Source organism: Carcharhinus amblyrhynchos, chromosome 8, assembly GCF_965287045.1.
Source record: "Carcharhinus amblyrhynchos chromosome 8, sCarAmb.v2.hapA, whole genome shotgun sequence".
Taxonomy (NCBI): Eukaryota; Metazoa; Chordata; class Chondrichthyes; order Carcharhiniformes; family Carcharhinidae; genus Carcharhinus; species Carcharhinus amblyrhynchos.
The window spans coordinates 108,455,348-108,478,718 of NC_137331.1; the positions used below are offsets into that span (position 1 = coordinate 108,455,348).

Here is a 23,371-nt window from a genome sequence, read left to right on the forward strand (position 1 = left end):
CAAGAGAGAGGGGAAATGAGGAGGTGGGGATGCAAAGGGGTTGGAAAATTGCAGAGATGTGAGGAGAAGGAAGAACAAGGGAAGGGTATTCAAGAGAGATTGTTGGTGTGTGGAATGCTTTCCCCCAGAAAATAGTGGATGCTGAGTCTTTCCATTTATTTCACGCCAATTTTTTTGTTAGCTAAGATCATCAAAGATTATGGGGAAAAGACAGGATCAGAACGGTGGAGCAGGCTCGAAAGGCCAAATGACACACTCCTGCTATTATGTTTCCATGTGTGAGTGGGGCTGTAGGCAGTAGGAGAAACGTTAAAGGAGGGAATGAAGGTAGGGATGTGGAGGAGAGGGACTTGAGGGGTTCTGAATTGGTTTGATGGAAATGTGGGGAATGAGAAGGCTTGTGAGGAAAGGGGATTAGGGTTGAGGTGTGAGTGGGGATTTGGGGAGGTGATGTGAGTAGGTGTTGAGAGAGGATGGGGAGGAGATTTGTGTGAGAGTGTGTGGGGATATGGGAAGGGGATTGAGGAGGTGAGTGGGAATGCAATGGGGATTGAAGGCATTGTTTTCTGTAGAGAGGGGGAGGGTTTTAGTGGGGAGGGCTTTGAGAGTATGGGAGAGGGTTGGGGGGTATGTTGGGAAGGGGGTGAGGGGGAGGCTGTGCAGTATGTAGGGACAAGGAGGGAGTGGAGGTTGAAAGGGTATATACGGAGTTGGTTGAGGGACTGAGGTTGTGGGTAGGTGTGGGAGGGGTTGTGAGGTTGGTGGGGAGTGCAGGGTGGGGGTGCAGGGAGGTGAGTAGGGCTGGGAGGATGCATGGAGGGGTTGTGTAGGTGGTGAGGGATTGGAGGTTAGGGGTTGTGAGGAAGCTATGGAAGAGGAGAGTGGCATAGTGGCACAATGGTTAGCACTACCGCTTCACAGCGCCAGGGACCCAGGTTCAATTTTGGCCTTGGGTGGCTGCCTGCGCGGAGTTTGCACTTTCTCCCTGTGTCTGCATGAGTTTCCTCCCACAGTCTGAAAGACATGTGGGTTAGGTGAATTGGCCATGCTAAACTGCCCCGATTGGCAGAATGAATGGAAATGGAGCCTGGGTGAGATTGTAGTTGATGTGGTCTCAACAGACCGAATGGCCTCCTTCTGTACTGTGGGGATTCTGTGAGGAGAGGGGAGGGGTGGAAGTTGAGGAGTTGTGAGTGGTGGGGATATAGAACATAGAACATAGAACACTACAGCACAAACAGGCCCTTCGGCCCACGAGTTGCGCCGATCACATCAACACCTACCAATCTATAGACCTATCTATGACCCCCAATCCCATTAAACCCCATATACTCATCCAGAAGTCTTTTAAAAGACCCCAGCGAGTTCACCTCCACCACCACTGACGGCAGCCGATTCCATTCACTCACCACCCTCTGAGTGAAAAACTTACCCCTAACATCACTTCTGTACTTGCCTCCCCGCACCTTAAATCTGTGTCCTCTCGTAGCGACCATTTCAACCCGGGGAAATAGCCTCTGAGAATCCACCCTATCTATTCCTCTCAACATTTTATAAACTTCTATCAGGTCGCCTCTCAACCTTCGTCTCTCCAGGGAAAAGAGTCCCAGCTCCCTCAACCTAACTTCATAAGGCATGCCTCCCAGTCCAGGCAACATCCTTGTAAATCTCCTCTGTACCCTTTCAATAGCTTCTACGTCTTTCCTATAGTGAGGCGACCAGAACTGCGCACAGTACTCCAAATGAGGCCTGACAAGGGTCTTATAAAGTTGCAGCATTACCTCCCGATTCCTAAACTCAATCCCTCGATTAATGAAGGCCCGTACACCATACGCCTTCTTGACCACATCCTCCACCTGCGAGGCCGATTTATGAGTCCTGTGGACCCAGACCCCAAGATCCTTCTGCTCTTCAACACTACTAAGACTCCTGCCCTTGATAGTGTACTCGTTCATCCCGTTGGTTCTGCCAAAATGGACGACTACACATTTATCCGCGTTGAAGTCCATCTGCCACTTCTCCGCCCAGTCCTGCATCCTATTTATGTCCTGCTGCAACTTTTGACATCCTTCCAGACCATCCACAACACCACTGACCTTCATGTCATCGGCGAACTTACTTACCCATCCCTCCACTTCCTCATCTAGGTCATTTATGAAAATGACAAACAGCAAGGGTCCTAGAACAGATCCCTGGGGCACTCCACTGGTGACTGACCTCCATGCCGAAAAAGACCCATCCACAACCACTCTCTGCCTTCTGCAGGCAAGCCAGTTCTGGATCCACAAGGCCAAAGGCCCTTGGATCCCATGCCCTCTCACCAAATATGGAGATTGTGACGTGTAGGGAGGGGTGGAGATGGTGGTGGAGGTTTGAGGGAGGTGGGTTGTGAGGGCTGGGGGTATGCAGGGAGGGGTGGGGGATGTGTAGGGAGAGATGGAGGTTGAGGAGCTGTGCAGGAAAACAGGGTGGTGGAGGTTGGGAGGGGTTGTGAGGAAGTTGTGCATGGGTGGAGGTGGAGTAGTGGTGATGAGGAGCTGTGAGAAAGCTGTGCAGGGCGACAGGGATTTGAGAGGTAAGGATGGGTGTTTGAGATGTGTAAGGGCGAGTTCAGGGGGAGGGGTGGAGGTTTGAGGTGTGCAGGGAGGGCTGGAGGTTGTGATGAAGCTGTGAGGGAGACAGGGATGTGAGGGTGGAGGGTGTGAGGAATCTGTGCAGGAGGACAGGGTTGTGAGGGTGGAGGGTGTGAAGAGGTTGTACGGGGGGACAGGGCTGTGAGGGGTGGAGGTGGTGGGGTAGGGGTTGTGATGAAGGTGTACAAGGGGGATAGGGCTGTGAGGGGTGGAGAATGATGACGTGAACAAGGGGACAGGGTTGTGAGCGGTTGGGGTTGTGAAGAGGCTGTGGGGGGGGTGGGGGTAAGTATTGGGATGAAGCTGTGCAGGGAGACAGGGCTGTGAGGGGTAGGGGTTGTGATGAAGCTGTGCAGGGGGACAGGGCTGTGGTGATGAAGAGTGTGATCACGCTTACACAGGGCGAAGGTCGTGGGATAAGTGTTGTGAAGAGGCTGTGCAGGGGCACAGAGCTGTGAGGGGTGGAGGTGGAGGTGGTGGGGTAAGGATTGCGAAGAGGCTGTTGCAGGAGGACAGGAGTGGAGGGGTGATGAAGCTGTACAGGGGGACAGGGCTGTGAGGGGTGGAGGGGGTGGGGTAGGGGTTGTGATGAGGATCTGCAGGGGGACAGGGCTTAGAGGGGTGGAGAGGTGATGAAGCTGTGAGGGATAGAGGTGGTGGGGTCGGGGTTGTGATGAGGCTGTGCAGGGGTGGAGGTTGTAAGAACATAAGAAATAGGAGTAGGAGTAGGCCATCTAGCCCTTCAAGCCTGCCCTGCCATTCAATAAGAACATAGCTGATCTGAAGTGGATCAGTTCCACTTTCCCACCTGTTCCCCATAACCCTTAATTCCCTTGTCTATCAGATATCTACCCGTGACTTAAACATATTCAATGAGGTAGCCTCCACCACTTCAATGGGCAGAGAATTCCACAGATTCACCACCCTCTGAGACAAGTTCCTCCTCAGCTCTGTTCTAAACTGCCCCCCTCTTATTTTGAGGCTGTGCCCTCTAGTTCTGGTTTCCTTTCTAAGTGGAAAGAATCTCTCTACTTCTACCCTATCTAGCCCCTTCATTATTTTGTAAGTTTCTATAAGATCCCCCCTCAGCCTCCTAAACTCCAACGAGTACAGGCCCAATCTATTCAATCTCTCCTCATAAGCTAACCCCGTCATCTACGGTATCAGCCTGGTGAACCTTCTCTGTACTGCCTCCAAGGCCAATATATCCTTATGCAAATAAGGGGACCAAAACTGCACACAGTACTCCAGTTGCAGCCTCACCAGTGCCCCGTACAGTTGCAGCAAGACCTCCCTACTTTTATATTCTATCCCTCTCGCAATAAAGGCCAACATTCCATTCGCCTTCTTGAACGCCTGCTGCACCTGCAGACTGAGTTTTTGCGATTTGTGCACGAGGATCCCCAGGTCCCTCTGCACAGTGGCATGCTGCAACTTTTCACCATTTAAATAATATTCCAAGCTACTATTATTTCTTCCAAAGTGGACAATCTCACATTTGCTAATGTTATACTCCATCTGCCAGGTCCTCGCCCACTCACTCAGCCTATCCAGGTCTCTCTGCAGACTTTCCGCGTCCTCCACGCAATTCGCTTTTCCACTCATTTTCATATCAGCAAATTTTGTTGCCCTACACTCAGCCCCCTCCTCCAGATCGTCTATGTATACGGTAAACAGTTGGGGCCCCAGCACCGATCCCTGCGGCACTCCACTAGTCACTAACTGCCAACCAGAAAAGCACCCATTTATTCCAGCTTTCTGCTTCCTGTTAGATAGCCAATCCTCAATCCATGCTAACACTTTACCCCCAACTCCGTGTACCCTAACCTTCTGCAGCAAACTTTTGTGAGGCACCTTATCGAACACCTCCTGGAAATCTAAAAACACCACATCCCCTCTGTCTACCGCACTAGTCACATTTTCATAAAAATCCAGTAAATTCGTCAAACACGACTTTCCCTTCGTGAATCCATGCTGCGTCTGCTTGATCGAACCGTTCTTTTCTAGGTGTCCCGCTATTTCTTCTTTAATGATGGTTTCTAGCATTTTCCCAACTACGGACGTTAGGCTACCCAGCCTGTAGTTACCCGCCTTTTGTCTGCTACCTTTTTTAAACAGTGGCGTAACAGTAGCTGTTTTCCAATCCACCAGCACTTCCCCAAAGTCCAGCGAATTTTGGTAAATAACTGCTAACGCATCTGTTATTACTTCTGCCGTTTCTTTCAGAACCCTGGGATGCATTCCATTCAGTCCCAAGGACTTGTCTACCTTAAGTCCCGTTAGTCTACCAAGCACTACCTCTGTAGTAACAGTAATTGTATTAAGGACCTCATCTCCTACCAACCCTCTATCTTTAATATTCGCTAAGCTATTTGTGTCCTCCTCTGTGAAGACCGACACAAAAAACTTACTTAAAGTCTCAGCCATTTCCTTGTTTCCCACCATTAAATCCCCCCTCTCGTCCGCCAAGGGTCCAACATTCACTCTAGCCATTCTCTTCTTCTTTATACATTAGTAAAAACTTTTGCTATCATTTTTTATATTTAGAGCTGGTTTAGTTTCATACTCTATCTTTCCTTTCTTCATCACTTTTTTAGTCATTCTTTGTTGTTTTTTAAATCTTTCCCAATCTTCTAATTCCCCATTATTTTTAGCCGCTCTGTACACATCGGTTTTTAATTTAGTGCTCTCCTTTATTTCCTTCAATATCCATGGCTGGTTATCCCTATTCTTACACTCCTTCTTTATCACCGGAATATATTTTTGCTGAGTACTGAAAACGATCTCCTTAAAGATCCTCCACTGTTCCTCAGATGTCCTACCAAACAGTCTGCGCCCCCAATCTACTTTAGCCAATTACGCCCTCATCTTATCATACTCCCCTCTGTTCAAGCAAAGGACACTGGTTTGGGACCCTGCTTTCTCACCCTCCACCTGCATCAGAAATTCAACCATACTGTGATCACTGTGATGAAGCTGTGAGGGGTGAAGGTGCTGGGGTAGGGATTGTGATGAGGCTGTGAGGGGTGGAGGTGCTAGGGTAGAGATTGTGATGAGGCTGTGAGGAGTGGAGGTTGTGATGAAGCTGTGAGGGGTGGAGGTGCTAGGGTAGAGATTGTGATGAGGCTGTGAAGGGTGGAGGTTGTGATGAAGCTGTGAGGGGTGGAGGTGCTAGGGTAGGGATTGTGATGAGGCTGTGAAGGGTGGAGGTTGTGATGAAGCTGTGAGGGGTGGAGGTGCTAGGGTAGGGATTGTGATGAGGCTGTGAAGGGTGGAGGTTGTGATGAAGCTGTGAGGGGTGGAGGTGCTGGGGTAAAGATTGTGATGAGGCTGTGAAGGGTGGAGGTTGTGATGAAGCTGTGAGGGGTGGAGGTGCTAGGGTAGGGATTGTGATGAGGCTGTGAAGGGTGGAGGTTGTGATGAAGCTGTGAGGGGTGGAGGTGCTGGGGTAGGGATTGTGATGAGGCTGTGAAGGGTGGAGGTTGTGATGAAGCTGTGAGGGGTGGAGGTGCTAGGGTAGGGATTGTGATGAGGCTGTGAAGGGTGGAGGTTGTGATGAAGCTGTGATGAGCGGCGGTGTTGGGACAGGAATTGTGATGAGGCTGTACAGAGGGACAGGGCTATGAGGTGAGATGACGGGTGCGGCAGGAGGCGCATGCGCTCGGGCGGCGCGCGGAGTCTCAAAGGAGCCTGACCGGAAGTTGTCGGTAACGGCTGTTTCTCCGGTTTGAAAATCCGCCCCCCCCCCATCCCTGCTCCGCTCCGCCCCGCCCCGCCCCCACTCCTTACTTCGGTCCTTCCCCTGGGAAATGGTGAGAGCGCGGCGCAGCCCCCTAGAGCACACAGCCCGGCCTCCTGGCCTCCCGCCCCGGAAAACACTGCCTGCTCACACCCGCGTTAAAACACCGCCGCACACTTGTTCCTGCTGGAGGCCCGCTTCAGCGACCGGTCCGCGGGGAGAGGTGAGAGAGCGCGCGTCGCGGGGGAGGGGACCCGAGCTGTTCCAGAGCTGGGGATCAGCTCATGAGGGAAGCTGAGGAGCCGGCGGTGTATCGGGGCTGCGGATGCTGCAGTCTGGGGGAAGGGGCGGACAGAGGTGGGGAAGTGGGATGGGGGTGCGGCGGTGGCGCCCCCCCTGTGAGGCTGGAGCCCCCGCAGCTGGGTGACACTGACAGGGGATGAAGGGTGAATTTAAAGGGACACCTCTGATCGGATCAGTGTCTGGAACAGTTCCAATGTTGTTGCAAGTGCAGGGTCTGTCCGCTGTCTAAATGATGCATTTGGAATAGGCGTTTGTTTGTAAACTGTCTCATATTTATTGCAGGCTTTGCAATGAGCTCTTGCGCCTGTTACAGTTTATGTTGGGCACTACAAGTTTACAATTGAAACATGAACCCCATCCCCTTCAGACAGGACAATCCACTCGATTAAATGACCGTCGGGCTGGGTGGAGTGGAGGCTTGGGTTCGTTATTTTTGTTAATAACTTATTACTTTCTTTGCCATCTCCCACACCATTTGAGTCTGATTTGTTGTGCCGGATTATCCTGATTACACTGGGATTTTTTCCGCTCTGTTAAAAGGATCGTGGTGATTTCGATCCCGATTCTCCCTATTTTGTAGAGTCAAGTGCGGTGATTTTTTTTTGTCATGAGGGTATAGTGAAGCTCATTTCCCATCACCAGAATCTCGGCTAATGTGCCTTTTATACCTCCTAAAATGGAAGTGACAAACAGGTATGTTGACAGTGTTTTTTGACGCTTGAACACATAATTGCATTCTTACAGAGCTGGCGTAATTTCACTTACTCGTTTAAGGTGTGTGTCTCAATATATTTCAACTCTTCCGTTGACGAATCTCGCTTTTTTTCCAATTTGTGCGTGTCACATTTGTTTAAATTAATCCCAAATCATTCGGCTACAAAGGTCAGGATACGATAGCATGATATCGCACTTACGGTCGCATGATCATTTATATCAGTGACAGGCATTCCTAGTTCCAAGTCTTTGCTAAATGCAATAGCCGACTGCACAGAGATTTAAAAGCGCTTTGCCGAAGGTGAGATGAATGACTATGCAAGTGTAATGCGACTGAATCATTTTTTTTAGTATGTAAATGTATATATCTGTAGTGTCTTTAAAGACTAACAAGTGTTTTAGCTTCTTTATTGTACTGCATCATTTGTCTTTAAACTGGACACATTTTTATTCTTCCTATCTATAGAATATAAGTTTCCTAACTGAGGTAAACTTGAGTTCATTTTCATTAGCAAAACATTTTTTGTAAAATACGATCAATCGTCACTATATTAATTTTGAAACCATACTAGAATAGTTTATGGTTACATTTTTAAAACCTATGTGAGCCCCACTTAATTAACGTACTGTAACTAATCAAGTTTTTTTTGGTTGCCTGTGAAGCTGGAAGGCTTTTTTTCAAAGGAATTTCGGTTAGTTCTTTGGACGTGTTACACTGAATAAATATTTGGTGTTTCCTGAGTTGGGGAATTGCCTTCCAAAGAAGAGCACAAGGGCTTCATTGTACCTGATGATACAGATGAATGGTGAAAATTATACACAAAATAAAATCTCTGGAGCTTCTGACTGCAAATGATCCCAAGACTGGGAATTACAATATCTAAATATTGATGAACAATAAATTACTTGATCGAATTAAAATTGTATTCCACTTTTTTTTCAAGTTTAAGGTGTTTAATGTAGATGCTGCATTATTGTACCCTTTTGGGAAAATATGCAGTTGGTGGTGGGTGGGGGGGGGGGGGGGGGGGGGGGTGGAGAAGGGAGTTGGAGGGAGGAGACATATGCTTATCAGGAGTTGTAACCATAAGAACATTACAATCTGAATCATATGTGTCAGTGAGTTTTAGAATCTTTGTGATGTGAATTATGGCTCTGTTATAGCAACCTTCACCCGTTTAATTTGTAGAAAAAAGCTAAATACATTTTCCTCCTAACACAATCCATAAATACACAGCTAGTCAGTTAATTGTGTTGGCTGTGTTATTTGAAAGATGCAGCCTGATATTTGGGTTATCATCCATAATGTTTTGGATGATCCTGCTGAAGAGTCCCTCAGTGCATCAACCTGTTTGTGTTATTGGCATGCTGTGTAAACCTGGCATTTTTATGTTTTATTTCAGGTTTCCCACCTTCAGTTTTTTAAAATTACAGTGTTCCTAATGTTGGCTCAGCTCATTTGGTTATCTTGCTTCTGATTGGGAAGCTTGTTGGTTGATGCCCCATTCCAAAATTTGAGTACATAATATAGTGATATTTTGATATACTGCTGAAGCATTCTGCATTTCATAATGCTACCTTTTGCATCTAGCAGCCCAATATAAATTTAAGATAACTTCATTGCTTCTGACTTCCATATCACTAGAAATTGTTGACCCTAGGATGTTGCTTTTAACATGTTCCTCTATACCGCTAGATCGGTTTACTTCTATCCCATTGCTTGTTTGCTGAAGTGCAAGTGATTCTGCTTTTCCTACTGAAGTCTTATTACCACACAATTATTTGTTTTCCACCCATCTGCCCAGTCTACAAGTTTTCTAATGTCTTCTTGATGGAATTCAGTCAATTGGCAGAATAGATAATTATATCTAGAAGTGACTTAAGGCTCAGTGGCACAGGACATGGATTGTGCGTCAACAGGTTACAGCCAGAACAAGCAACAGAGAAATGAAATTGAATCTGACTGTATTGGGGATATGAAACGTTATGCACAAGTGGCACCCAAAGTAACTGTGGGCTTGATGAATTTTAGATGGATGACATTTGGGATTGGCTAGTGGAATATGAAGTTTTAATTCGTTTGGCGTAATGTGTTCTTGGAGATGTCTTCTTGGGGGTGCCTTTTCTAAAAAAAAGTTATTGTATGCAAATTTCATGTCCAACGTCTAGAGTGACATTCCAATGATTAGTTGAGATGCAAACCATGAAATTTGAGCTCATAATTAAGACTGACATTTTAGTGCACTGCTGAATTATACCTACTCCCATTCTTCACCCACACACTAGATCACCTGTCTTATTGAACTGTTGGACGCAATTTAGTACACTGTTTTCAATTTAGTATCTGTAATTCACTAATTGCAATGCAGCCTGCTCTACATTGAGGGATTGGGGAGATCACATGTAGATTGCGTGATGGCTTTGCAAACACCACCATTCTGTCTGAAAGTGTGACCCCAAATGTCATTTTGGTTATCCACTTTGACCTCTCTTTGCACTTCGATAGGCAATGTCTTTGCATTACCACCATGATGGTTAAGGACTAGGACTAGGATGAGGAAATTTTTCTTCTTTTGAGGGTTGTGACTTTGGAAATCAAAAATAGAAATGAGATCATTGAATATTTTTATGGCAGAGATAATCCATGGCTATTGGGGATAGGTGGGAATATGGAACTCAACACAAACAGATCAACCATAATCTTACTGAATGAGATCAGTCTCGAGTGGCTAAATAGCCTACTTCTATTTTGTATGTTCACATCAGTGGGGTTTGGCTCATGTGTAGCTAATAATACAGAACTAAAATAGTAATTACTTGGAGAGCTGTGGGCTAATCAGGGCCAGGTAGTCTGCATTTCTGAAAGGCAGGCAGTGCTTGATTAACCTTGAAAAGATGGATGTCGGAAATGCAGCATTTGCCACGTGAGCCTGAGTATTAAAAAAAGTGAGCATGGCGACATGGATAAAGAGGTGATTGAAAGGCTAAGGATAAGCATAATAGGAATTTTAATGGAATGAAAGACTGTGGTGAGTAATACTCCACAGGTATGTATTAAAACCTGTGATTATTTAGCGCAAATAAATAACCTAGTCTTCAGGTTTAAGGGAACAACCTCAATTTTTGTTTGTCACAATTTGGCAGTTGTTTGGGAAAGACTACAGAGACCTAGTAAAATGGATGTTGACAGATTCTGATCAATGTTGAAAAATATGAGATAATAAATTTGGAAATAAGAATATCGAAGGAAGTGCATATTTAAAAGGCAAAATTTTTAATCACGGTAGGGAAGCAGAGAGATTTTGTGCTGGTGTGGAGGTGGAAATGCAATGTTTTCTCACTGGTTTTTTTTTGTTCTGGAGTAAATTTTGTAAATCCTTTTAGTACTTTTACCAATGCCTTTTATATTTTTCATGTATAATAAGCAGACCAAAAATGTGCACAGTATTCCCAAATGAGGTCTAACTAAGGTTAGAGTCATTGGGCAATATAGCATGGAAACAGGCCCTTTGGCCCCACCACTCCATGCTGACTGTGGTGCCCTCCCAGCTAGTCCAAATTGGCTACATATGGCCCATTATCCCTCTAATCCTTTCCCATCCATGTACTTATCCAAATGTTTTTTAAATGTTGCTGTAGGTTCTATATACAAATTTGATATAGACCATCTCTTAAGAAATAGACCTGTGCTTTTTTTGCAATGGCCTTATTGACCTGTACCACTGCTTTGATTTGTGCATCCATATTTTTAAGTATCTTTGCTGATTTATCCTATTTACTCAGTTTCCTCTAGTTTACCCCAAAGGTGTACATGGCTTGCTTATTCTATCAAAATATCCAACCTCGCATATTAATATTGAAATTCATCTGCCATCTGTGTGCAGTTTTGGTCGCCGCACTTATGCAAGGATATTTTGGCCTTGGAGGAAGCGCAGAGGAGGTTTACTAAAATGATACCGGAGTTGAGGGGGTTGAGCTATGAGGAGAGGCTGAATAAACTAGGCTTGTACTCGTTAGAGTTTAGAAGAGTGAGGGGAGATCTCATTGAGACGTATAAGATGATGAATGGGATGGATAGGATAGAGGTGGTGAGACTCTTCCTGCTCAGAAAGGACAGTAGGACTAGGGGGCACAGCCTCAAGATAAAGGGGGGGGCGGTTTAGAACGGAGTTGAGGAGGAACTTCTCCACTCAAAGGGTGGTGAATCTCTGGAATTCTCTGCCTGTTGAAGTGGTGGAGGCTGCCTCGCTAAATATTTTTAAGACGCAGGTTGATGGGTTTTTGATAAGCGAGGGGATTAAGGGTTATGGGGAGAGGGCGGGAATGTGGAACTGAGCCACGACAGATCAGCCATGATCTTATTGAATGGCGGGGCAGGCTCGGAGGGCTAGATGGCCTACTCCTGCTCCTTATGTTCTTATAGAACATAGAACATTACAGCGCAGAACAGGCCCTTCGGCCCACGATGTTGCGCCGACCAGTTAAAAAACAATGACCCACTAACCTAAACCAATCCCTTTTCGTCCATAAACCTATCTACGGATCTCTTAAACGCCCCCAAACTAGGCGCATTTACAACTGCAGCAGGCAGGGCATTCCAATCCCTCACCACCCTCTGGGTAAAGAACCTACCCCTGACATCCGTCCTATAACTACCCCCCACTTAATTTAAAGCCATGCCCCCTCGTGCTAGCTTTCTCCATCCAAGGAAAAAGGCTATCACTATCCACCCTATCTAAACCTGTAATCATCTTATATGTTTCAATAAGATCCCCTCTTAGCCGCCTGCTTTCTAGCGAAAACAACCCCAAATCCCTCAGTCTCTCCTCATAGGATGTTCTTATGTTCTTATGTTCTTATGTTCTTATGTTCTTATGTTCTTATGTTCTTATGTTCTTATGTTCTTATGTTCTTATGTTCTTATGTTCTTATGTTCTTGTCCTTTCTGCAAGTTTAACATCTTAAGTTGAGTTAATTTATTATTGTCAAGTCTCTGGGATACAGTGAAAAGTATTGTTTCTTGCGAGCTGTTACACACATACATATCATACATGGGGGGGGGGGAGGAGGAAAGACTAGGGTGCAGAATATAGTGTTGGAGTTACCGATAGGGCGAAGAGAAAGATCAGCTTAATGTACATAAGAACATAAGAAATAGGAGCAGGAGTAGGCCAACTAGCCCTTCGAGCCTGCCCCGCCATTCAATAAGATCATGGCTGATCTGTCTTGGCTCAGTTCCACATTCCTGCCCTCTCCCCATAACCCTTAACCCCTCTCTTATCAAAAACCCATCAACCTGCGCCTTAAAAATATTTAGCGAGGTAGCCTCCACCACTTCAACGGGCAGAGAATTCCAGAGATTCACCACCCTTTGAGTGAAGAAGTTCCTCCTCAACTCCGTTCTAAACCGCCCCCCCTTTATCTTGAGGCTGTGCCCCCTAGTCCTACTATCCTTCTGAGTGGGAAGAGTCTCTCCACCTCTATCCTATCCATCCCATTCATCATCTTATACGTCTCAATGAGATCTCCCCTCATTCTTCTAAACTCTTAACGAGTACAAGCCTAATTTATTCAGCCTCTCCTCATAGCTCAACCCCCTCAACTCCAGTATCAGCCTAGTAAACCTCCTCTGCACTCCCTCCAAGGCCAAAATATCCTTGTGTAAGTACGGCGCCCAAAACTGCACACAGTACTCCAGCTGCAGCCTCACCAATGCCCTATTACAGCCGCAGCAAGACCTCCTACTTTTATATTCAATCCCCCTTGTGATGAAGGCCAGCGTCCCATTCGCCTTCCTGACCACCTGCTGTACCTGCAAGCTGGGTTTTTGCGACTCATGCACAAGGACCCCGAGGTCCCTCTGCACCGTCGCTTGCTGCAGTTTTTCTCCACGTAAGTAATAATCCTTCCTACCATTATTCCTACCAAAGTGGACCACCTCGCACTTGCCAACATTAAATTCCATCTGCCATTTCCTGGCCCATTCGCCCAGCCTATCTAGATCCTTCTGTAGACTCTCCCCACCCTCCGCACAATTTGCCTTTCCACCAATTTTGGTGTCATCAGCAAATTTTGACACCCTACACGCGGTTCCCTCCTCCAGATCATCTATATAAATGGTAAATAGCTGAGGCCTCAGCACCGACCCCTGGGGCACTCCACTAGTCACCATCCGCCAATCCGAATAGCACCCATTGACCCCCACTCTCTGCCTCCTATTTGACAACCAGTCCTCTATCCACGCTAACACCCTACCCCCAACTCCATGCCCCCTGATCTTCTGCAATAACCTCTTGTGAGGTACCTTGTCAAACGCCTTCTGAAAATCCAGAAAGACCACATCCACCGGCTCTCCTCTATCCACCACCCTAGACACATCCTCATAGAACTCCAGACAAGATCATTCAGAAGTCTAATCACAGCAGAAAAGAAACTGCTCTTGAGTCAATTGATATGTGTTTTCAGACTTTTCCATCTTTTTCCTGATGGAAGAAAGTGGAAGAGAATATGTTTAGGGTTTGAGGGTCTTTGATTGAGCTGGCTGCTTTCCCGAGGCAGCAGGAACTGTGGATGGAGTTAATGGATGGCAGGCTGATTTGCATGATGAACTGGGCTACATTCATATCCCTTTGCTGTTTCTTGGTCAGAGCAGGAGCCATACAAAGCTGTCATGCAACTTGAAAGGATGTTTTCTATGGTGCATCTGTAGAAATTGTTGAAAGTCATTGTGGACATGCTGAATTCAAAGGCTGGTGAATCTCTGGAATTCTCTGCCCGTTGAAGTGGTGGAGGCTACCTCGCTAAATATTTTTAAGACGCGGGTTGATGGGTTTTTGGTAAGAGAGGGGATTAAGGGTTATGGGGAGAGGGCGGGAATGTGGAACTGAGCCACGACAGATCAGCCATGATCTTATTGAATGGCGGGGCAGGCTCGAAGGGCCAGATGGCCTACTCCTGCTCCTATTTCTTATGTTCTTAATTCCTTAACCTTTTGAGAAAGTAGAGGCATTGGTGGGCTTTCTTAACAATGGCATCAGTTTGGAAACAGCAGGACAGATTGTTGATGTGAACACCTAGAAATTTGAAGCTGGCAACCATCTCCATTTATCCCCTTTGATGTAGATAGGGGCATGTCTTCTACATTTTCCAAAGTCAATGACTATCTCCTTTGTTTTACTGACATTGAGGAAGAGATTATTGTCATTGCACCATTTTATCTTGTATTTTATCTGACATTCTCAGTATTAACTGTGTTACAGACAGAATTTGTGTGGTTCCATCTAGTCAATCAGGATGTTGATATGTAAAGTGTGTATTTTCTTTACCCTCGGTTTTCTGAGCATGACATATGCCAACCCCTAAAAGTATTTGGTATCATGCACAAATTTTGAAATTGTGCTGAGTCCAAATTGTTTGCATAAGTTGTGAAGAACTTGAACAAATGGTTCCATTGCTGATGCAGGTATCTGGGGAACACCACTTCCTATTTGTACAAATCAGTCACGTGAATACTGAATTTTAATATTTTCATAATGGTTAATGACTTCCCCACCCCCCACCTCCCGAATGTATTTTCGTTCCTCATTTGTTCTAGACATCATTAATGCTTTTCCTCCTCTCCCAAACCCCTCTATCAGTATTGTGTATCAGTGTCCTCATTCACTGTTCTCAAAAATTATGAAATCTTTTTCAAATTGCTGTTTCCTCTTGAATCATCAGACTTTTACAATCTGAAGTTGGAATCGTCCGTGAGTTCCAGATTAGTTAGTAATTTTTACTCTTTCAATCTTCTGTTCTGCATTATGGTTTTACCGTGTTGTCTCAATTTAGATTCATTGAAAATAATCTCAAAATCTTGGACATTACCAGGCATTCAAACTTTCTCTTTTACACGCACACACGTACGTACACGCACACATGTACAGCCCCGATTGTGTAGTATCCATGATTCCACACATCATAGGATTGTGATTTCAAAAATTTGTTGAACACATATTATAGGGTATTTTAACTGCCTTTGTAAGTCCATATCTGTAACACTGTTGCCTTATCAAAACACTATTACTTTATCAAAGATCTCTAATCAGGTTATTCCAACACGATTTGCCTTCAACAAATTGCTGATTATATTTTGATTCAGGTTTGATGACAAATCTTGTTAAAATCATAAAGTTCAAATAGAAGATTGACGCGGGTAGATAGGTTTTTGGTAGGCAAGGGGATTAAGGGTTATGGGGAGAATGTGGGAAAGTGGAACTGAGCCACTTCAGATCAGCCATGATCTTATTGAATGGCGGGGCAGGCTTGAAGGGCTAGATGGCCTACTCCTGCTCCTATTTCTTATGTACTTGTTTCTTAAGAACAAGGAGTAAGAGTAACATGTGATCCACAGTTTGAAACCTAGTATGTATTCAATCCCAGAGTCTGCTTTTGCATACCTTGTACAACCCCAAAAGTTTTGGTATGATCTTCAGAAGATTAGAGTCATAGTGCTCAAAATTCCCATCTATGTGCCAGAAAAGCAAATTCTTGCAACTGCATTTCAGTATTATGTAGAAATTCAAAGTGTGGAATAATGGCAGTATTAATTTCTTGTCTGCAGGCTACGACCACTGTCGTAAATTGTCTTATACTTTGTTCCTTGACAGTTCAATGGCAAAATTAGTATCGTGTTGCACTAGGGCCGCAGAACAGTTTATTAGACACTGGGAAATTTGGCTTATTTTGTTGTTCTGGAACAATTCATTGTTCTTCTTTGAACAGCCATGAGCTTTGTGGTTGAAGCTATATAAGGGATATTGTTAGAGACACCTGTTCATTATGCAAAAATGAAAGGCTGTGTGTTAGTTGGTGACATAAATTTGGACACTACTTCGGAGAAAAATACTTCCAGCACTGTACATAAATGGATTAAAATGTTATCTTTTACTTTTTTTAACTCAAATAAAATGTTAAGCTTCCTAGAAGTATAATATTTACATTAACTTTAATTTATTCAGTTAATTATCATCTGCTGCATTTGCTTTTTTCATTTAGTCTATGGTATTTCTATGGTTTTGTGATTGGAGTAGTGCCAGTCTACAATGAAAATGGTCCTTACAGATTTTTGTTAGTTCTGCACTATGATTCTATGATCTATCGAGATTGAAATCTGATTTATTTAGTAGTAATATCAGCTGGGATCATAACAAAAGCATATCCGTCAACTTGAAAGCAAGCTCTCTCAAACAGCATATGATGATGACTAGGCAATGTTTGTTGGTTGAGGTATAATATTGGCTAGAACAGGGAAAAATTGCTTTACCTTGCAAATAATGCCATGGGACTTTTTCTATGTCTATTCCAGGAGCTGGAGATGCCTTGATTTAATACTGAGATGCAGCATCTCTAACAGTGCAAAATTCCTTCAGTACGGTGTTATGAGTATCAAATAGATTTGTGTACTTGTTTCTGTGTAAGATTTGTAATCATGGAACGATACAAGACAGAAGGAGAATGTCTAGTCTATTGTGCCCATATCAACTCTTTGAAAGGCAAATTCTTTCCACTCCCCAAGATCTTAAGTATTTTCCAAATCCCTTCACAAATTATTTAATTCTCTTTCATCACCCTTTTCAGGCAGTGCAGTTCAAGTGAACACCTTCCAAGGTTGTGATGTTCTTCTAAAAGTATGATGCCCAGAATTGGCTACAGTACAGCTAGAGCCCTACAGTTGTGTGCATCAAACACATTACGCTCATCCATTTTCTTCTCTGTTCCATCAGAAATCTCAAGTTGGTAAAAAAAGAATGAACATAAGAACATGGAGCAGGCCATCTAGCCCTTCGAGCCTGCCCCGCCATTCAATAAGATCGTGGCTGATCTGTCGTGGCTCAGTTCCACATTCCCGCCCTCTCCCCATAACCCTTAATCCCCTTGCTTATCAAAAACCCATCAACCCGCGTCTTAAAAATATTTAGCGAGGCAGCCTCCACCACTTCAACGGGCAGAGAATTCCAGAGATTCACTACCCTTTGAGTGAAGAATTCCTCCTCAACTCTGTTCTAAACCGCACCCCCCCCCTTATCTTGAGGCTGTGCCCCCTAGTCCTATTACCCTTTCTGAGCAGGAAGAGTCTCTCCACTTCTATCCTATCCATCCCATTCATCATCTTATACGTCTCAATGAGATCTCCCCTCATTCTTCTAAACTCTAACGAGTACAAGCCTAGTTTATTCAGCCTCTCCTCATAGCTCAACCCCCTCAACTCCGGCATCAGCCTAGTAAACCTCCTCTGCACTCCCTCCAAGGCCAAAATATCCTTGCGTAAGTGCGGCAACCAAAACTGCACACAGTACTCCAGCTGCGGCCTCACCAATGCCCTATACAGCTGCAGCAAGACCTCCCTACTTTTATATTCAATCCCCCTCGCTATGAAGGCCAGCATCCCATTCGCCTTCCTGACCACCTGCTGCACCTGCAGGCTGGGTTTTTGCGACTCATGCACAAGGACCCCGAGGTCCCTCTGCACCGTCGCCTGCTGCAGTTTTTCGCCACACAAGTAATAGTCCTTCCTACCATTCTTCCTACCAAAGTTCACCACCTCGCACTTGCCAACATTGAATTCCATTTGCCAGTTCCTGGCCCATTCGCCCAGCCTATCTAGATCCTTCTGCAGACTCTCCACACCCTCCGCGCAATTTGCTGTTCCACCAATCTTGGTGTCATCAGCAAATTTCGACACCATACACTCGGTTCCCTCCTCCAGATCATCTATATAAATGGTGAATAGCTGAGGCCCCAGCACCGACCCCTGGGGCACTCCACTAGTCACCAACCGCCAATCCGAATAGCACCCATTAACCCCCACTCTCTGTCTCCTATTTGACAACCAATCCTCTTTCCACGCTAACACCCTACCCCCATCTCCATGCCCCCTCACCTTCTGCAGTAACCTCTTGTGAGGTACCTTGTCAAACGCCTTCTGAAAATCAAGAAAGACCACATCCACCGGCTCTCCTCAATCCACCGCCCTAGACACATCCTCATAGAACTCCAATAAATTTGTCAGACTGGGTTTCGTTAATGCATTTTTTTTTTGAGGTCTAATCAATGACTCTGTTCACCATTATTTACCTTGAGCTGCCTGGTCTTTTAATTTAGGTTTATTTCCCTCCCTGAATTTTGAATTGAAGCGTACTATTTGCAACCTTGAGTGCTCTAAGATCGAGTTGTAAGATTATGACCAGAGCACCTCTAATTTCCTCCCTCGTCTATCCTAGCAACCTATTTACACGTCCTATTCAGATTAAGTGGTTAACTTTTTTAAAGTACAAAAGCAACATACTGTGGATGCTGGAAAGCTGAAGTGAAAAACAGAAAATACTGAATAGTGGAGAAAGAAGTAGAGTTGATATGTTGGTCGTGACCTGATAGCTGGTTTCCTTTTAACCTGGATCACCTTTCAAGAACCTCCTGTTTTTAACCTACCCAATTCCCTCCAGTACCTTATTACTGTGATATTACTGTGACATCTCTTTAGTGAAAACTGCTGTGTACTTGGTTTCTAATCAATCTCACCCTTGCTTGGTTTATCTTTTAAATAGTGTAATAATAGTGTAACCGGGTGTTAGCGATGGAAAGGTGGTAGGACTGGAGGGTCTTAATGACATTACTGTTACTAGAGAGGTGGTGCGCGACAGACTGGAGGGGCTGATTGTGGACAAGTCGCCAGGACCGGATGGAATGCATCCGAGGGTTCTGAAAGAAATGGCGGAGGTGATAGTGGATGCCTTGGTGGTTATTTTCCAGACGTCGCTGGATTCCGGGGAAGTGCCGGAGGATTGGAAAACGGCTAATGTTACGCCGTTGTTTAAGAAGGGTGCCAGGCAAAAGGCGGGGAATTACAGGCCGGTTAGTTTAACGTCTGTGGTAGGTAAAATGTTAGAATCCGTCATTAAGGAGGAAATTGCGAGGCATCTTGAAGGGAATTGCTTGATAGGGCAGACGCAACACGGTTTCATTAAAGGGAAGTCGTGTCTGACAAATTTACTGGAGTTCTATGAGGATGTGTCTAGGGCGGTGGATAGAGGAGAGCCGGTGGATGTGGTCTTTCTGGATTTTCAGAAGGCGTTTGATAAGGTACCTCACAAGAGGTTACTGCAGAAGGTCAGAGGACATGGAGTTGGGGGTAGGGTGTTAGCGTGGATAGAGGATTGGTTGTCAAATAGGAGGCAGAGAGTGGGGGTCAATGGGTGCTATTCGGATTGGCGGTTGGTGACTAGTGGGGTGCCCCAGGGGTCGGTGCTGGGGCCTCAGCTATTTACCATTTATATAGATGATCTGGAGGAGGGAACCGAGTGTAGGGTGTCGAAATTTGCTGATGACACCAAGATTGGGGGAAAGGCAAATTGTGCGGAGGGTGTGGAGAGTCTGCAGAAGGATCTAGATAGGCTGGGCGAATGGGCCAGGAAATGGCAAATGGAATTTAATGTTGGCAAGTGTGAGGTGGTCCACTTTGGTAGGAAGAATGGTAGGAAGGACTATTACTTACGTGGCGAAAAACTGCAGCAGGCGACGGTGCAGAGGGACCTCGGGGTCCTTGTGCATGAGTCGCAAAAACCCAGCCTGCAAGTGCAGCAGGTGGTCAGGAAGGCGAATGGGATGCTGGCCTTCATAGCGAGGGGGATTGAATATAAAAGTAGGGAGGTCTTGCTGCAGCTGTATAGGGCATTGGTGAGGCCGCAGCTGGAGTACTGTGTGCAGTTTTGGGCGCCGCACCTGCGCAAGGATATTTTGGCCCTGGAGGGAGTGCAGAGGAGGTTTACTAGGCTGATACCGGAGTTGAGGGGGTTGAGCTATGAGGAGAGGCTGAATAAACTAGGCTTGTACTCGTTAGAGTTTAGAAGAATGAGGGGAGATCTCATTGAGACGTATAAGATGATGAATGGGATGGATAGGATAGAGGTGGAAAGACTCTTCCCGCTCAAAAAAGACAGTAGGACTAGGGGGCACAGCCTCAAGATAAAGGGGGGGCGGTTCAGAACGGAGTTGAGGAGGAACTTCTTCACTCAAAGGGTGGTGAATCTCTGGAATTCTCTGCCCGTTGAAGTGGTGGAGGCTGCCTCGCTAAATATTTTTAAGAAGCGGGTTGATGGGTTTTTGATAAGAGAGGGGATTAAGGGTTATGGGGAGAGGGCGGGAAAGTGGAACTGAGCCACGACAGATCAGCCATGATCTTATTGAATGGCGGGGCAGGCTCGAAGGGCCAGATGGCCTACTCCTGCTCCTATTTCTTATGTTCTTAATGGAGTCTGAATCAGTAACTATGAGCAGCAAGTTCCAAAAATTTACCATCCACTGCAAAAAGTAATTCCTCCTCATCTCAATTTTAAATGTTTTGATGTCCTTATCTGAGGAAGGATGACTTGCTATAAAGGGAGTACAGCAAATGTAGGAATTAGGAGCAGAAATAGGCAAATTCAGCTCTTCGAGCCTGCTCTACCAATCAATCAGATCATGGCAAATTTCTCCCTGGTCTCAAATCCAAAGCAGAGGGTTATAAGGCTGATCCCTAGGATGGCAGGAATGTCATGAGGAGAGACTAAGTCAATTTGGATTATATTCATTGGAGTTTAGAAGAGTGAAGGGGAATCTCACAGAAACATATAAAATTCTAACAGGATTAGACAAGTATATTGAGAAAATGTTCCCAGTAGTGGGAGAGTCCAGAACTAGGGGGTCATAGTTTGAGGATAAGGGGTAAACACTTTAGGACTGGGGTGAGAAGAAATTTCTTCACCCAGAGTGTTGAATCTGTGGAATTCACTACCACAGAAAGTAGTTGAGACCAAAACATTGTGATTTCAAGAAGGAATCATGTATTGCTCTGGGGGCTCAGGAGATATGAGTGGGACAGCAGGATCAGGGTATTGAATCTGACGATCAACCATTACCATAATGAATGGTGGAGCAGGTTTTAAGGACTGAATGGCCTAATCCTACCCCTATTTTCCATGTGTGTTTCCATCATGATAGTTTGTGAATTTTAATCATTTTGTAAAAAGGGTTAAAAAAACTGGAGCTCCTTAAGCATGACCATGAATCTCCTAGATTGTTGATCCCTTCTATCTATAGGGAAAGAAAAACTTGTCTTGTTTATCTGTGACTCTTGTTGGAAAATGATGAAATACTTAGACTGAATCTCTGACAGAATGATGTAAAGGAATTAAGGCAAACATCTGAAGATTCTTCGCCCAGACTCCCAAAAAGCATGCAGAATCCACTTCTGATGGAGTCAGTATCTGGAAAAGGCTTCAGTGGGTTTACCTTGGCCTGTGGGCTCAATTTTCCATTATAGTGTCCACTGGGTTTGTTTAAAAATTTTACATTTTTTGGAAAAAAGTAGAGGGAAAAAAAGCCTGTGACGTTTGCTCCATACCAATATGGTTGTGTATTTAATTGGCTGTAAGATGCTTGTGGGACTTCCTGATGTAGCGATGGGTGCTTTTATAAATGCAAGTCTTTCTTGTATTAAACACTAATCTGCTTCAAGATAGATAATTACAACATTTCATAAATAATTTACTAACTGTTCCAGGTTATTATAAGAAGTCCTGAGAAAGGAATGTGGATAGTTCCATAAAAATGCCATCAGCTCCAAATTACACACCATTTTGTTTTAGATCTATATCATCTTTTTACTTCACTGTTGAGTTAATATCCTGGAATTCTTTGGTTAATTCATCCTTGAACTTTCAGCATAAGATTGGCAGCCAAAAGGAAAAAGCCTGCTGCAAATTTAGGACAGTTGGTAATAAAACATAGAACACTACAGCACAAACAGGCCCTTCGGCCCACAAGTTGCACCGATCACATCTATACCTACCAAGCCATAGGACTATCTGTAACTTCCAATGCCATTAGATCCCATATACTCATCCAGAAGTCTTTTAAAAGACCCCAGCGAGTTCACCTCTACCACCACCGATGGCAGCTGATTCCACTCACTCACCACCCTCTGAGTGAAAAACTTTCCCCTAACATCTCCTCTATACTTGCTTCCCAGCACCTTAAACCTGTGTCCCCTCATAGCGACCATTTCAGCCCTGCGAAATAGCCACCGAGAATCCACCCTATCTATTCCTCTCAACATTTTATAAACCTCTATCAGGTCGCCTCTTAACCTTCGTCTCTCCAGGGAGAAGAGACCTAGTTCCCTCAACCCATCTTCATAAGGCACGCCTCCCCATCCAGGCAACATCCTTGTAAATCTCCTCTGCACCCTCAATAGCTTCCACATCCTAAATGGTTAGTAACAATACTGTGCCAGGGTGTCTCATGTACTGAGAACAAATAATAAATGTGTTGTTGATGAGCAAAATGCTGTAAAGCATTTGGTAAAGAAAATGTTAGCCAGTATTCAGGTTGGTTTTGCTGCTATAATTTTTTTGGAAGTTAAGTTTGCACAATTTACATTTGTGTCTTGGCCTCGATGAAGATTATAATTGGATTTGGAGTTTCTTGTAGAACCCAAATTGGTAAGTATGTGATGTTTTAATGGCACTATGACTCATCCAATTACTTTAAGAGAAGGTGAATTGACTGGGATAGATTTTCATTCATTTTTGGGGGTTGAGCTATGAGGAGAGGCTGAATAAACTAGGCTTGTACTCGTTAGAGTTTAGAAGAATGAGGGGAGATCTCATTGAGACATATAAGATGATGAATGGGATGGATAGGATAGAGGTGGAGAGACTCTTCCCGCTCAAAGGACAGTAGGACTAGGGGCCATAGCCTCAAGATAAAGGGGGGGGCGGTGGTTTAGAACGGAGTTGAGGAAGAACTTCTTCACTCAAAGGGTGGTGAATCTCTGGAACTCTCTGCCCGTTGAGGTGGTGGAGGCTGCCTCGCTAAATATTTTTAAGACGCGGGTGGATGGGTTTTTGATAAGCGAGGGGATTAAGGGTTATGGGGAGAGGGCGGGAATGTGGAACTGAGCCAC

The 23,371-nt window shown here is 45.0% G+C and overlaps 1 protein-coding gene across 2 annotated transcripts in view; it reads left to right on the plus strand.

Annotated features, from left to right (window-relative positions):
• The first annotated feature begins 6,420 nt into the window (after positions 1-6,420).
• The window catches only part of slc45a4a (solute carrier family 45 member 4a), a 73,434-nt gene continuing 56,483 nt past the window's right edge, over positions 6,421-23,371 (plus strand). The window contains exon 1 of one of the 2 annotated variants that reach the window (XM_080194605.1): positions 6,421-6,595. The gene's annotated coding sequence lies outside the window, so the exon portion shown is untranslated. Of the gene's footprint in view, positions 6,596-6,841; positions 7,369-23,371 lie in introns of those variants that run through there. The other variant, XM_080194606.1, reaches the window with a different exon arrangement.